This window comes from Cryptomeria japonica, chromosome 7 (genome assembly GCF_030272615.1).
Source record: "Cryptomeria japonica chromosome 7, Sugi_1.0, whole genome shotgun sequence".
In the NCBI taxonomy this organism is placed as follows: Eukaryota; Viridiplantae; Streptophyta; class Pinopsida; order Cupressales; family Cupressaceae; genus Cryptomeria; species Cryptomeria japonica.
This window is the reverse complement of record NC_081411.1, coordinates 173344867-173359065: the sequence shown is the minus strand read 5'-3', so window position 1 is coordinate 173359065 and position 14199 is coordinate 173344867.

The following is a 14199-nucleotide window of genomic DNA, read 5'->3' as shown; positions in this document are numbered from 1 at the left end:
TAGCCTTTTAGCTTCTAGTCTCATGTAGAGATCATTTGGTAGCTCATCAATAACTTCAATCAAAACTTTCTTATAAATGTCTAAATGAAGAAAAATGCTTTCTTCAATAGTTTTCTTGTCAGTGTTATTTAAAGAATGATATAACTTGTTCACATTTGACAGATTTGCCTCATGTTTAACTTCATTAAGTAGATCATTCAGTGAAGGGGTAACCGGTGTTTGTTTTCTCTTTGGAGTAAGCTTCTTCTTCAGTTCCCTAATCGCTTGTTGTTTCTTCCTTAATGTTCTTGTTTTCTTATGTGAAGGAGAGGGTACCGGTGAGGGTTTTCTCTTCCTTTCCACTCTTTTAAATTCAGCTGCCTTACTACTATCACTGTCAGAAGATGTATCAACTGGTGAAATATGTGCCTCTGGTTGAAGTCCTTTAAGCTCACTAGCCGATATGCCACTAAGATTCATAACATTTTCTTTGATTTGTTTTACCTTCTTGGATGTATCTCTAATGCATTTATCTCTTTTCTTAGTCCTTTTCTGCATAGACACTTTACTTTCCATGGTTTTTGCATTTCCAAAGAATTCTTCAGATGGCTCTCTAGGTGCTTCAAGCAGTGCTTTTGCATACGTTTCCAAAACATGTAGATCAACCTCATAACCCATTTTAGTACCCCAAATATTTCTAGGGATTACTGCTTCCATCCAAGTTTCATCTCTTTTAATGACAAAGAAGATTTGCTTGTCATATTTCTCAACTATACTATGAGGAATCCTTTCCCTAGCTCTCATCTTAGATTGGAAAGTTTTAAAGTAATCTATTATGTTATTATCTCTATCAGTTCCCATGCCGGTAAAAGCTTCCTGTAGTTGTTTTCCTACCGGTATATCATAACCAAAGTCTTTGTGTCCTGTACCAAGATCTCTTTGCTGAAATATAACATTAAACATACCAGAAGGTTTCCAAAGTGGAAAGTACCTTTCTTGTCTCCCTTAATCTTTTTTAGGTTGTCAATAAGCTCATCTTTTAACCATTCACACACATCTATCTTAGCATTGTTATTTATCATTTCATAAGAACTGTAAATACAAAGACTAGAAACAGAATTGAGTTTGTTAGCATGTGTGGCTTTGTATCCAAGGACCATACTTACATATCTCACATTAATGTCCTTAATATCATTTACTCTAAGTGATCTATTGCCAGATGTTGCTCTAGTTAGTCTTGTCACCATTTTGTTGGGAATCTTCTTTGTCTTATCAGGTCTACTATCGGTTGAGAGTAAACCAGTAACTACCCTAATTGCTTGTCGATTTATCTTACAAACAGAATCCAACCATAAGAATTCTCCATGTGCTCTACTCAATACAATCCGTAGCACTTCCTTTGGAAATTGAGGGATATTCAATATCTCCACAAAACCTAAAGTCTCCACAATCTTATGTTCGGGTTTAACAATTCCATGTTCATCACAAATGATCTTATTAAAAATTTTCATTAACTCCTCAGATCCTAGGTCTTCTATATTGCAATGTATGTAAATCCTAGGGTCTTCTGCAAATGCTACACCCTTAGGTATTTTTGAAAAAGCTCCTACAGAGTCATCTTGCTTCGCAATCTCAGGAATTATTTTGAATACAGGCCTAGGGCATTTCACATTCTCCACAATGGTAGGGTTTTGAATAAATTCAGGAACAAAAGATGAAGCAACCATTATGAAAAATACCTCTTATCCGGATGTTTGCTGAATGCTTGAAAAACACTTCTTAGATTTGCCTTGAATGCCTTTGCTCAATTTCACGCTCACAGAAAGTTTGAATGCTCAGTGAGTTTGAAATGAGGGTTTCTTGGTGCTTTATAGCCAAAAAATTCTCTAAAACATCATTAAATGCTCGCCGGTTAAGTGAAAACTTAACATACCTGCCGATAAAGAAGAAATGCATCTTCTCACCATCAACTGAGGGTAGAATGAATGTTTTTCAATTTGCTATGATACCCCCAAGGGATTGTTCCTCAGTTAGATGAAGAATCTCCTTTTGGTGGAGGATTACTCTATTCTACCAATGAAGATATAGTTTCACCAGTTCTTTGATCTCTTTTCTTAATCCACTATTTTGAAAATTCTTGCTTAACTTCGTCTACCTTCTCTTTTCCCTTCAAGCTAGATCCTTTGTTGTTTTCTAGTGCATTCCTGCTTCTACAGAATTTAGCAATATGTCTGATCTTGTTACAAGCATAACAAGTTACATTATTCTTCTGAATAGCCTTTCCATATCCTTGACCGGTTTGTGATCTGCATTGATTAGATAAATTTCCAAATCTTCCGCAAACATAACATTTCACATTCATTCTACAATTTTCTGAATTATGACCAATTTTGCTGCATTTGGAACATTGACTAGTGGGTGAGTTCATATTCTGATTATTTCTAAATCTACACTGATTTACTCTGTGACCATATTTGTTGCAATTGAAATATTTGCCATTAAATTTGTAAGCATTAGGTTGTCTTACCGGTTTGTTTTGATCTTGATTGTTTGCAGTACCTGAACTTTCTCCATGTTCAAATCCAAGTCCATTAGTATCTCCATTAGGTTTTTGTTTCTTTAGCATGTCATCAAGCTCCTCTGAACTTTTCTTGAATTTGTCTTTATGTTTATTTGCAGTAGCCAACTCATTTTCTAGAATTCCAACTTTTCTCATAAGCTCGGTTTTATCATGTTGCATGTGAATCAAGTTTGTCTTCAACATATCATTTTCATGACTAAGTCTCATATTTTCATTTCCAGCATCATTAAATCTCCTAGTCAAGTCTTCTTCATTCTTCTTCCTGTCTTCAATATATTTACATAACCTCATAGTCATATCTTGCATTTCATTATTCATATTACTGTTTTCTTGTCTTAACTTGTTTGCAATGTCTCTAAGAGTTTCTTTTTCATCATCATCATTCTACATCTTCTCATGAAGTTCTTTTATTTTATTTTGTGCTATAGAAAAGTTCTCCTGAAGTCCTTTAATGAATTCTTGTGCAATCCTCAGATCATCTTCAAGTTTGATATTCTTCAATTTCTCTGCATCATAATCTTCAAGAGCTCCTTCCAATTGTTTTCTTAAGTTCTCCATTTGTACCGGTGTCAGAATCTTCCTCAAGTTGTTAGGCTTTTGAAAATAGAGGACCAAGCTCTGATACCAATTGTTAGATTCAATGACAGTCCCAAAGACACTGAGAGAGGGGGGGGGGTGTGAATCAGTGTCTAACTGGTTAGCAAAATATTTAAACTTACTTAAAACTTTGCATCCCAAAACAATGTACCGGTAAATAAGAATTAATGTAACAAATAAGAATAACAAAGACAATATATAAAATACACCATAAAACAAGATATTTAACAAGGAAACCCGGTGTGGGAAAAACCTCGGTGGGATTTGTGACCCACAATATTTACTCACTGGCCAATGAATAAATACTACTTACAATGAGGGGCCTGCACATGCAGGGAGGCCAACTGCCTAGAGCTCACTGCTCAATAAAGAGTCACACTGACTACAAAATGGATTATCAAAATCCAATACAATGTACTACTTCAAAACAACATCTCTCATGCCAGGTTCAGTACCGGTTTAAGCTCAGTCAATAACCAAAACCTTTGTTGTCAACTATATCACCTTATACAAAATTGCCTTATACTTTTTCATCCATCTACTTACAAAAATGACCTATAAGATCTCATACATATACAAGTCTATTACAATATACCATGTCAGATTACAAAAGATATTTACATTAAAATACAATAAACAAAAGTTTATTCCATGTCGGCCTGAGTGTTGGTATGCATTGTTGCCGATGTTGGTGAAGTGCCTATCGGCGTATGTAGAAATATATTGCCGGTGTTAGTATCTGCCGGTTGGTTGCCAGATGGTTGCCAGTTGGTTGCCAGATGGTTGCTAGTTGGTTGCCATCAATGACAACATCAACCATTCTCATAAGAGTGTAGAATGCCAACAATTCTCTCTCCTCATGTCCCATCCCCCTAACTTTCCCATTTGCATTATAATCCTCCATTATCCTTCCTAATCACCTCCCTTAATCATTTGCATATCCCTAATTAGTGTGATTAGGGATGAGTCAACTCTTTATCATAAATGGCTTTCCCATCTCATCCTCCAACCTTAAATGCCACTCACTTTTATCTATAGAATAAATTTTAAATTCCTTGAATCTTCCCATGCCCTCTCTTCCCAAGGAATTTTTAATTCTTTAATTCTTCATTATTCCTGTTGGTATGTGGTGACTGATCATGCAAGTATTGTACACTCATTGGGTGGAGGTGTCGGTCTGAAGGGTCGTCGTAATGCCCCCCAAAATTTTCTCGTACATGTACAAGAATACGTGTATGAGAATACGAGAATATGAGTACAAGGAAAAGATTACGAGAATATTATTTTAGGGTAAGGGTTAATTTTGTTAACCGATTTTGTATGTGTGTGCAAATATTATTGTGATTAATCCATTTATAAGATATAAATCACACATACTCAATGAAATATTAAATTGAGGAAACAAAACAAAGCAATTAAAACACTCCCCAATGTTGTCTCATCGCTCCCTAGTCTTAAGGACTTTTTCAATTCATTTGGGGGCTCTCAGATGCATTATCTTTGACAAAGTGACAACCCAAAAAATGGGAATTGATATGCAAGATAAGATGCACAAGCTAATGTATTTCTATGCAAATATGCATTATGATGATTAAACTATCATGAAAGCCATTATTACAATGATACTATGCTATTGTAATGCTATAATAACTATGTTATGATTGCTAAAAATATTGATAAAATACTGATAGAATTCTGATAATGATGCTAAGGGTCCTCTCATAGCCAAAAGAGAGGGTATTTATAGGATTTTCACGACTAGAGGTGAGATGGAAAGAATCAACGTTGCAGATTCAGTCTGGATAAATTGACAGTTGAGATTGAAGAATTTGGAAGGAGGTTGAGGAGATGGACACTTGTCATTCCTAAGGAGACAAGTGACAAAGAATCTCCAACCATATTCCAACAAAGGGGCAAGTGGCATGGAGATGAGAGACATGTGGAATAAGTGCCATGTGTCTCCAAGAGAGGGTGGACACTCCAAAAATGGTTAGGATAAGAGGTTGGAGAGGATAGGATTAGTTAACCTGTGGTTAGGCTAGAGGTTGGTTAGAAGAAAGTTAGGTTAGGGAGTGGTTAGGAGTTAGGACACATGTGCTTAAATTTGAATTTAAAATTTAAATTTAATGGGGAGGGAATAATTAAATAAACAAATTAACCAAATTCATTTATTTAATTAGGAAATAGAAGAAATTGATTTTGGTGGGATGAATTAAGAAAATGGACCATATAAACAAATTATTTAATTCATTTATATAGTAGAAGAATAAATGTCATTAATTAAATATTTTTGTATTTAATTAATTCGATTTTCCAGACCAATTTTTACTGTATACATTTTGCCCCTCTTTAAAGAAATGTGTGACAAGAAGTCAGTTCAAAGAAAATTCGCTCGTTGCTGCTGATTTGATTTGATATGATGCCCCAGCCATTGCTTGATAGATGATGAAAAATTCGCTCAGTGCTGCTGATTTGATTTGATAAGATGCCCCATATACTAATTGATAGATGACGGATGCGAGGATGCCCCCTCGAGAGATAAATCAGATAATTTTGAATTTTTGCGAATTTTTGTGATTTTTGATTTTTTTTGGAATTTTTAATGATTTTTGGATTTTTAGAGATTTCTAAAATTTTCAATTGATCTCCTGATAATAGATTTTAAATTTATGTCCCAGCGTTGCCATTTTTGACTAAATTGATTAAAAAGTGATTAGAAGAGGTTTCTAAATTAAATGGGATAAAAATAATCCACTTAATTGCCATTTTGCCTCTTTTAAAGAAAAAGTGAATCCCATTTCACCATTCATTTTCATTTGTGCATTTGAGAAATTTGGAAGCGGAGCTTTGGAGCCAAGATGGTGATTCCACATCAGGAGCATCGATTAGAGAGAGTGCGATGATATCAGCATCCTCCGTCCTATGGTCCATCGCTGTGTACTTCGAGAAAACCCTCTTTGCATGTTTTTGTTGATTTTAGTAGAATTTTAGATTGATGTTTTTGCTCGTTAGATTAACATTTTTCGATTCCGCAAGATGGGTTTTTGTGGGTTTTTTATTTTAGAAAATGGGTTTCTAGCATTTTAGATTTGGTACCGGCGTTTTGGGTTGTATGAATTTTTTTATAAATTTTTAATTTTTAATTTTTTTAAAAAAATTTACTTGTAGGGGGAGGCGCCACTTCCGGCATTGGCAGCATCCCTGTGGACGCCATCGTCGGCACTACGAGCTCGAAAAATCCCCTCTGCTAAAATTTTGAAAAAAAATGAATGATTTTTAAATCGACGATATTAGACCAGCCCTCCCCCCCCCCCTTCCCTCTGCTGGATTTTTTTTTTGATAAAAACAAAATGATTGATTTTTAGATCGACAATTTTAGCATCTAGATAGATATTGATGAAGACAGTTAACACTAGATTTTTTTATTAACCTGATTAGCAATTTTATAATAGATTGATTAAATTTAGTTTAGAGACTCCTGATTGATTAGATAATGATAAATTTCAATTACCTCGATTTGCATGCTACATAGAATTAAATTGATAATGACCTCATGATAAATGAGGGTCGTTGATAGGGGCTCAATGAGATTTGATAGAAATCTTATATGAGCGAGATAGATAGATTGGCTGATAGATAGATACATAAATCAAGTTACTGATATGTTGATTTGGGGTATGATAATAAGAGCCTTTAAGTACTCTTCAGTGTCCAGAACGTTTCATGAAGATCTATAGTTTGATACAAGATCTTACTCAGGCAAATTTGAATTTGGTTCACTGATGTGGACTATCTTCCTTGATCGATATGCCTCGATATACAATTAATTGGGGTTTACTAACTGCATTGATGGCACAACGAACATAATACCTTTCATCTACCTCAAGGTGAGATGACAGTGACACCCAAGGATATCCATTGGATACTCAGGATACTCGTGGTTGGGTACGTCATCTATTATGACTTATACAAGCAGGGTGGGACAGACACATTGAGGAGGATCTTTGATGATGATCAAATATGTGGGTATGATATCTATTGGCAAGAGATGCTTGATTTGGATTATGCTCCACTTCCTTCAGTATTGGTAGAGTTCGTTGGTGGTTTTCTTTGTCCCAATCATAGGTCAAAGGGCTTATTAGTTGGACGGGGTCGCTTGCTAGAGTAGATGATTACATAAGGCACTAGGTTCTCTTGGGGATCCTATATGTTATCTCACTTATACTATGACTTGCACCGAGTTGTTTACCAGGGATCGACCGTGTTATCAATAGGTGTGACCCTACTACAAATATGGGCTTGGGAGCACTTACCTGTCACACATCCACTACAAGATAGAGATCGTCTAGGAGGGAGGCCCTATGTGTATGGTTACCCAGGTCCAGATGTCCAACGAAAGCTAGGCAAATTGGAGTATTGGAGGCGAGTCCTAGATGATCTTGACAATGTGATCTAGCAGCCATATAGAGATTGTGAGTGATGGGCGGAGGATGCACATGAGATGTCATTTGTTTTCTTCTCACTGTATCTCATTGGTTCTACTCCATACATTATTGAGCAGTTCATCATTACCTGAGTGTTACGTCAGTATGGTAGAGTCCAGGTACTCCCATAGTGGACAACGTTGTATGCACGAAGGTGACAAGATGTGGCTACCTAGGGGCCGACTATTTCTTATGATGCTGCCTATGCTAAGTATGAGAGCCTCATAGGATAGCATTGGGACTACATGGCCGATATTGATCCAGACGTTACAATAGAGTATGGCCAATATCTTCTAACACACCCGTTTCCGAGATTGACTGCTTTGGATTAGCCGACACATGGGTTTTATGATGGAGAGGATAGACCACCACGTCGGGCTCGTAGATGACCGAGAGAGAGAAGAGAGAGAGGAGACTAAAGAGATGGAGGAGATGAAGATGATGGAAGAGATGAGGGAGATGATAGAGGACATGGAAGAGATTATGGAGGAGATGAGGGAGGTGATAGTGAAGGAGATTATGGAGGGGATTATGGGGGAGATGGTGGGGAAGATGTAGTGGCAGATGTATCAGGAGCTAGCAGTTCTAGAGATACGAGAGTGTCACCTATGGATTGGGTGACCAGGGTGGTTCGATGGAGGAGATTTGGACACTTAGGACAAGTTCAGTAGGTTAGACAGGTAGATCAGATACTACAAGTACCAAGAAAGGCCTCTCAACGAATACTCATCAAGATGCCTTGTCACCAGTAGCAAGCACATATTAGCGAATTGGAGAGTCAAGTTCAATAGTTGGAGGGCAGGCTAGCCGAGAGAGACTCACAAAGAACACAGTTATAGGCTCAAATGACAAAGTTACATGCACAAATATAGGGCTAGGTGACTCAGATGCATACATAGATTTCTACAATGACCACATAGAGAGATACAACCATAGAGAGACATGGGGAGGCCCAGGAGTTGATACAGACTTTACATCATACAACTTATCAAGGATTGACCAAGGTGACCTTGAGGGATCTAGCATACCACTCTGCTAGGACAGAGTATTACAAGAGTTTGTATTACCAGGTTGTGCCTCCAAAGAGATGAACGACATCCTATGTGCAGAGTACTGGGCAAGGCAGTTCACATCAAGATTCAGAGAGTCGGGGTGTTACAAGCCCTAGGAGGGATCCGAGTGGGTTAGGTCCATCTGGTGATGATGGTTCTAGGTCTACAACATTAGGCATGAGCTCAGTTCCTCATCCTTTTTGAGATGTTGAGATATGACATATTTTGATTTGATTGTATACACTTATTGATGATACACTGATGATTCCTGCGATCTATTTTTGTGATGTATCTGTATCTCTGATATTTTTGTGATAACTCTTAGGTCTCAGAGACAACTGAGAGGGGGGGGGTGAATCAGTTGTCAAATAAATTCAAACCAAAAACAACTTAATCAAACTTAATGCTTAATACCGGTAAACCAAACTTTATGCTGGTAGATAGTTTATCAGTTAATTGCAGTACCGGTAAAGATTAAGCATGAAATAGAAAGACAATATCATCCACAACACATAACACCAATGTTTGTACATGGAAACCCTATAAGGGGAAAAACCATGGTGAGAAACCTTACCCACAATCAGATGATACTACTGCATATAGTATGTGTATACAATAGGGGGTCTGCACATGTAGAAAGGCCAAGCACCTAGAGCTCATTGCTCAAACACAAATAGGAGTCACACTGACTACAATTGGATGGTTAAATCCAATAATGATGTACTGCTCAAAATAGCATCTTCATATGATGGATTCAGTACTAGTTCAGTTTTGATATGCCTTCACAAAACCTTCCTTCAACCTTCAAATGATGTCTGCGTGTATAGCTCTTCTTATTCTCGCATATACCAAATTACAATCCTTTTCACATTCGCACACTGACCTCACAAATGAGATCTAACATTTATACCATAACCTAAGACCAATTTTAGTAGGTCAGCTCTAAAAGATATTACAATAAAAACATTTTACAAGTAAAACAATAACTGATGCAATATCCGATTCAACATGTTGGGTTAATGCATTTACAACAATAATAAATCATCTCCATAGCATGTCGTGCTGATCTAGAATAGATAAGCCTGCCGGTGCTTATTCTAGACCTTTTTGCCGGTAACAACAAATATGCAATCACGAATATACCAATGAATAAATATTCAAGACAAAGTGTTAAAATGATGTCTTTGACATAACCAAGTATTTTCTATGTCATTCCAAGTGCCAGTGAATAATATATCCTGCCGGTGTACTAGATACCGGTGACTGTGCATAAGTCACTTGCTTGCTGGTGAACATTGCCAGTTCTCCAAGTGCCAGAGTTAATAGGTGTTGACATCAATGAAAAAACCATATCAACATATCCAAAATACCAACAATCTCCCCCTTTGGCATTGATGGCAACACAAGATGGAAAAACCATCAAAGTGCCAAAATAGAAATGCCAAATACCAAAAACCAACAATCTCCCAAAAAGAGATCAAAATTCAGATACAAAGAGAAATCAATCTCTCCCAAAATAGCAATCTCTCCCCCTAGGAGTAACATGTGTTTTTCCATATCAATCTCTCTCTCGTTGACATCAAATGCCAAAGCAATACTAATACCAAGTTCAAATACAAAATACCAACTTATTCAGTATACCAACTACTCCCCCTGAGAAGTAGCTCTCCTCATCAAAGCTAGAGTAAAAGATTTCTCTGTTAGTTCTGCCGGTTGATGACAAACATCAACTGTCTAAGTTTCTACTAGTTGGGGTATGACCCCAAGTTGATCTCTGAGATATTCAAAAGTCTCCTTAGGCAAAGGCTTAGTGAAAATATTTGCAATCTGCTCTTTAGTATTCACATAAACCATTTTTACTTCTTTTGCTTCAACATTCTCTTTTAGAAAATTCAGTTTGATAGAGACATGTTTGGTTTTAGAATGTAGTACTGGATTCTTTGAAATATCAATTGCTGTTGTGTTATCACAATAGATAGTTATAGGTTCCTTGCATTTTACCTTTATATCCTTCAACATTTGTTGAAGCCATAATACCTATGTATAGTTAGTTGCTACTGCAACATATTTCGATTCTGCTGTTGATAAAGATGTGCAACTTTGTTTCTTACTCAACCAAGAAATTAATCTCTTCTAAGAAAAAATGCTCCGTTGATAGTGCTTTTTCTTTCATCTACATCTCCTGCCCAATTTTATTTGTGTATGCACATAATTCAAAGTTTTCATCTCTAGGATACCATAAACCAAGATTTGTAGTGCCTTGTAAGTACCAGAAAATCTTTTTTACTGCTAATTCATGATTTTCTCTAGGATTACTCTAAAATCTTGAAGCAATACATATTGCATTCATAATATTAGGTATTGTTTGTGTCAAATACAATATCCCTCCTATCATAGATTTGTACCGAGTCAGATTAACAGGTGTAGATTCATCCCTTAGAGATAATTTGTCATTTGTAGTCATAGGTGTACTTACGGGTTTAGAGTTTTCCATACCAAATTTCTTTAGTAACTCCTTCAAGTACTTAGATTGACTCAAGAATATACCTTTATTAGTCTGTGAAATCTGCAATCCTAAAAAGAATTTTATCTCTCTAATTATAGACATTTCAAATTCTTGCTGCATTTCAAAGTCTTTACATAATCCATCTTCTCCTCCAAAGATTATATCATCAACAAAAACTTCTATAACCAAGATGTCATCATTAGTTACTTTATAGTATAAATTGTTGTTAGCATTACCTTTAGAAAAACCAATCTTCAAAAGATATTTATCCAATTTAGCATACCAAGCTCTTGGAGCTTGCTTCAACCCATACAAAGCTTTCCTTAACCTGCAAACCATATCTTTGTTATCTGTCAAAGAAAATCCATCAGGTTTCTCAATGTAAACTTCTTCTTCAAGATCTCCATTCAGAAATGCACATTTAATATCCATTTGATATACTTTGTAGTTCTTGTGTGTTGCAAAAGCCAAGAATAATCTGATTGCCTCAATTCTAGCTACCGGTGCAAAGGTTTCATTATAATCAATTCCTTTTTTCTGTGAATATCCCTTACACACTAGTCTTGCTTTATTTCTAAATACCCATTTTGTTCCAATTACATTTTTGTCTTTAGGCCAGGGAACTAATGTCCATGTGTTATTCTTTTCAATTTGTTCTAATTCTTCTTCCATAGCTTTAATCCAGTGTTTATTTTCACATGCCTCATTAATTGATGTTGGTTCAATTTGAGAAATAAGACATACCTCTTCATTTACCAGTCTTCCTCTTGTCATAACTCCTTGATATTTGTTCCCAATTATCTGATCTTCAGAGTGGTTCAATCTTACATACCGGGGTGTCTTAGTTTGCTGTTGTTCATTAGTTATAGTGGAAATTTCAAATGATACCGGTGTAACTAGATCTTCATTCTATACCGGTGTGTTCAATGTAGGCTCATTTGTTAGTATTTCTGTTGTCAGTTTAGAGTCTATGTACCTTGAAGTTCCTCTAAACTGTTCATCAATCTTCACATTTGTACTCTCAACAATTTTTTGCAATCTCTTGTTAAAACATCTATATGCCTTGCTCTTAGATGAATAACCAAGAAATAATCTTTCATCACTTCTAGGACCCAGTATACCCATCTCTTCTAATATAGCATTTACTTCCAAATATTCTGAAATATTTAAGAGTAGGAGTAATACCAAACCATAGTTTATGAGGGGTCTTACCAGTTTCACCTTTGCTATGAAATTTGTTGAATGTGTAGACTGCTGTGCTTACTGCCTCTCTCCAATATACATGTGGTAGATTTGCTTCTAATAACATACTTCTAGCTGTATCCAAGATAGTTTTGTTTTTCCTTTCTACAACTCCATTCTGTTGGGGTGTTCAGGGTGTTGATAGCTGTCTTCTGATTCCATTTACTTCATAGAATGAATTGAATTCCTTAGATGTAAATTCGCCTCCTTGATCTGATCTCAGACATTTGATTTTCTTACCGGTTTCATTCTCTACCAATGCCTTGAATAGTTTGAATTTTCCAAGTGCTTCTGATTTTTATTTGAGAAAAGCAACCCACCACATTCTAGAATAGTCATCAATGATTAGCATGAAATATCCATCACCTTGTAAGCTTTTAGTTCTAGCTGGACCACATAAGTTAGTATGAATTAAGTCAAGAGCATTATTGGATTTTTCTGGAATACTTTTAAAAGATGCTCTAACTTGTTTTCCAAATTGACATTCCTTACATACCGGATTGTGAGGTTTAACAATCTTAGGTAAATCTCTAACTGCTTTGGTTGTACTAATTTTCACAATGCAATCAAAATTTACATGACAGAGTCTTTTATGCCATAGCCAACTTTCATCAATATGTGCAATCAAGCATGCCTTTTCATTGTTATTCAAATGAAAGATATTACCTCTAGTTTGATTATAGGTTGCAATTTCCAAACCAGTTCTATTCATAATTTTGCATTTCCCATTCTTGAATTGTAACTGAAATCCTTTTTCAACTAATTGACCAACACTCAAAAGATTATGCTTTAAACCTTCAACATAGTAAACATTGTCGATATTATGCTTACCATCAAGAGATATAGTACCTTTTCCTTTGATCAAACAAGCTTTATCATCTCCAAATCTTACTAGACCTCCATTATATTCCTGAAAAGTCAAGAATTTACCTTTATCACCAGTCATATGATGTGAGCATCCTGAATCAATGATCCATTCATCCTTAACTTCATTTTTAGCTGCTAGGGCCTGCTCTACCAGTTGAACAATAGGTGCCAATTGATCTTCTATTATAGCAAAAAAGACCCATCCATTGTCTGTCAGATCCTCATCAGAATCATCAATGACTCCTTCATCAACAAGATAACAAGACTTGTCTTTATTCTTCTTAAATCTGTATCTCTGATATTCAGGGTTAGGCTTGTATGTTCTTCTAGCTTCTTCTTTCAATCTTGCATGTCTATCAGGGAATCTTGAAGCCATATGACCAATCTTATTATAGTTAAAACATTTAAAGGGTGCTTTACCTTCATACTTACTTCCAACTAGACCTTTAGGCATATGCCTTGCAAATAGTGTTTCAAGTTCTTCAAGTTCTTCATTTTCTCTCTTGCTTTCTTCAAGTTCTCTTGCATAAAAGGCTTTCCAATCAGATTTGTCAAATGATGATGATGTAGATGATGTTGATGCCTTAAAATCTAAATGTCTTTATAGTAGGAACAGGACCAAATTCCTCAATCTCAAAAGCTGAAAGTTTTCCAATCAATGTATCCCTAGTTACTGATGTATTAGACATTGTTCTTAACTCATTTATAGCAGTAACTTTCATTTTTTATGTCAGTGGCAATCCTCTTAAAACTTTTGAATCAATTTCATCTTCACTTAAGGTTCCTCCACAACATTTAATACCCAAAACAATTTTATTTACTCTTTCCATAAAAGCAGAAATCCTTTCATCTTCTTTCATTTTCAGATTTTCATACCTGACCTGGAAGCTT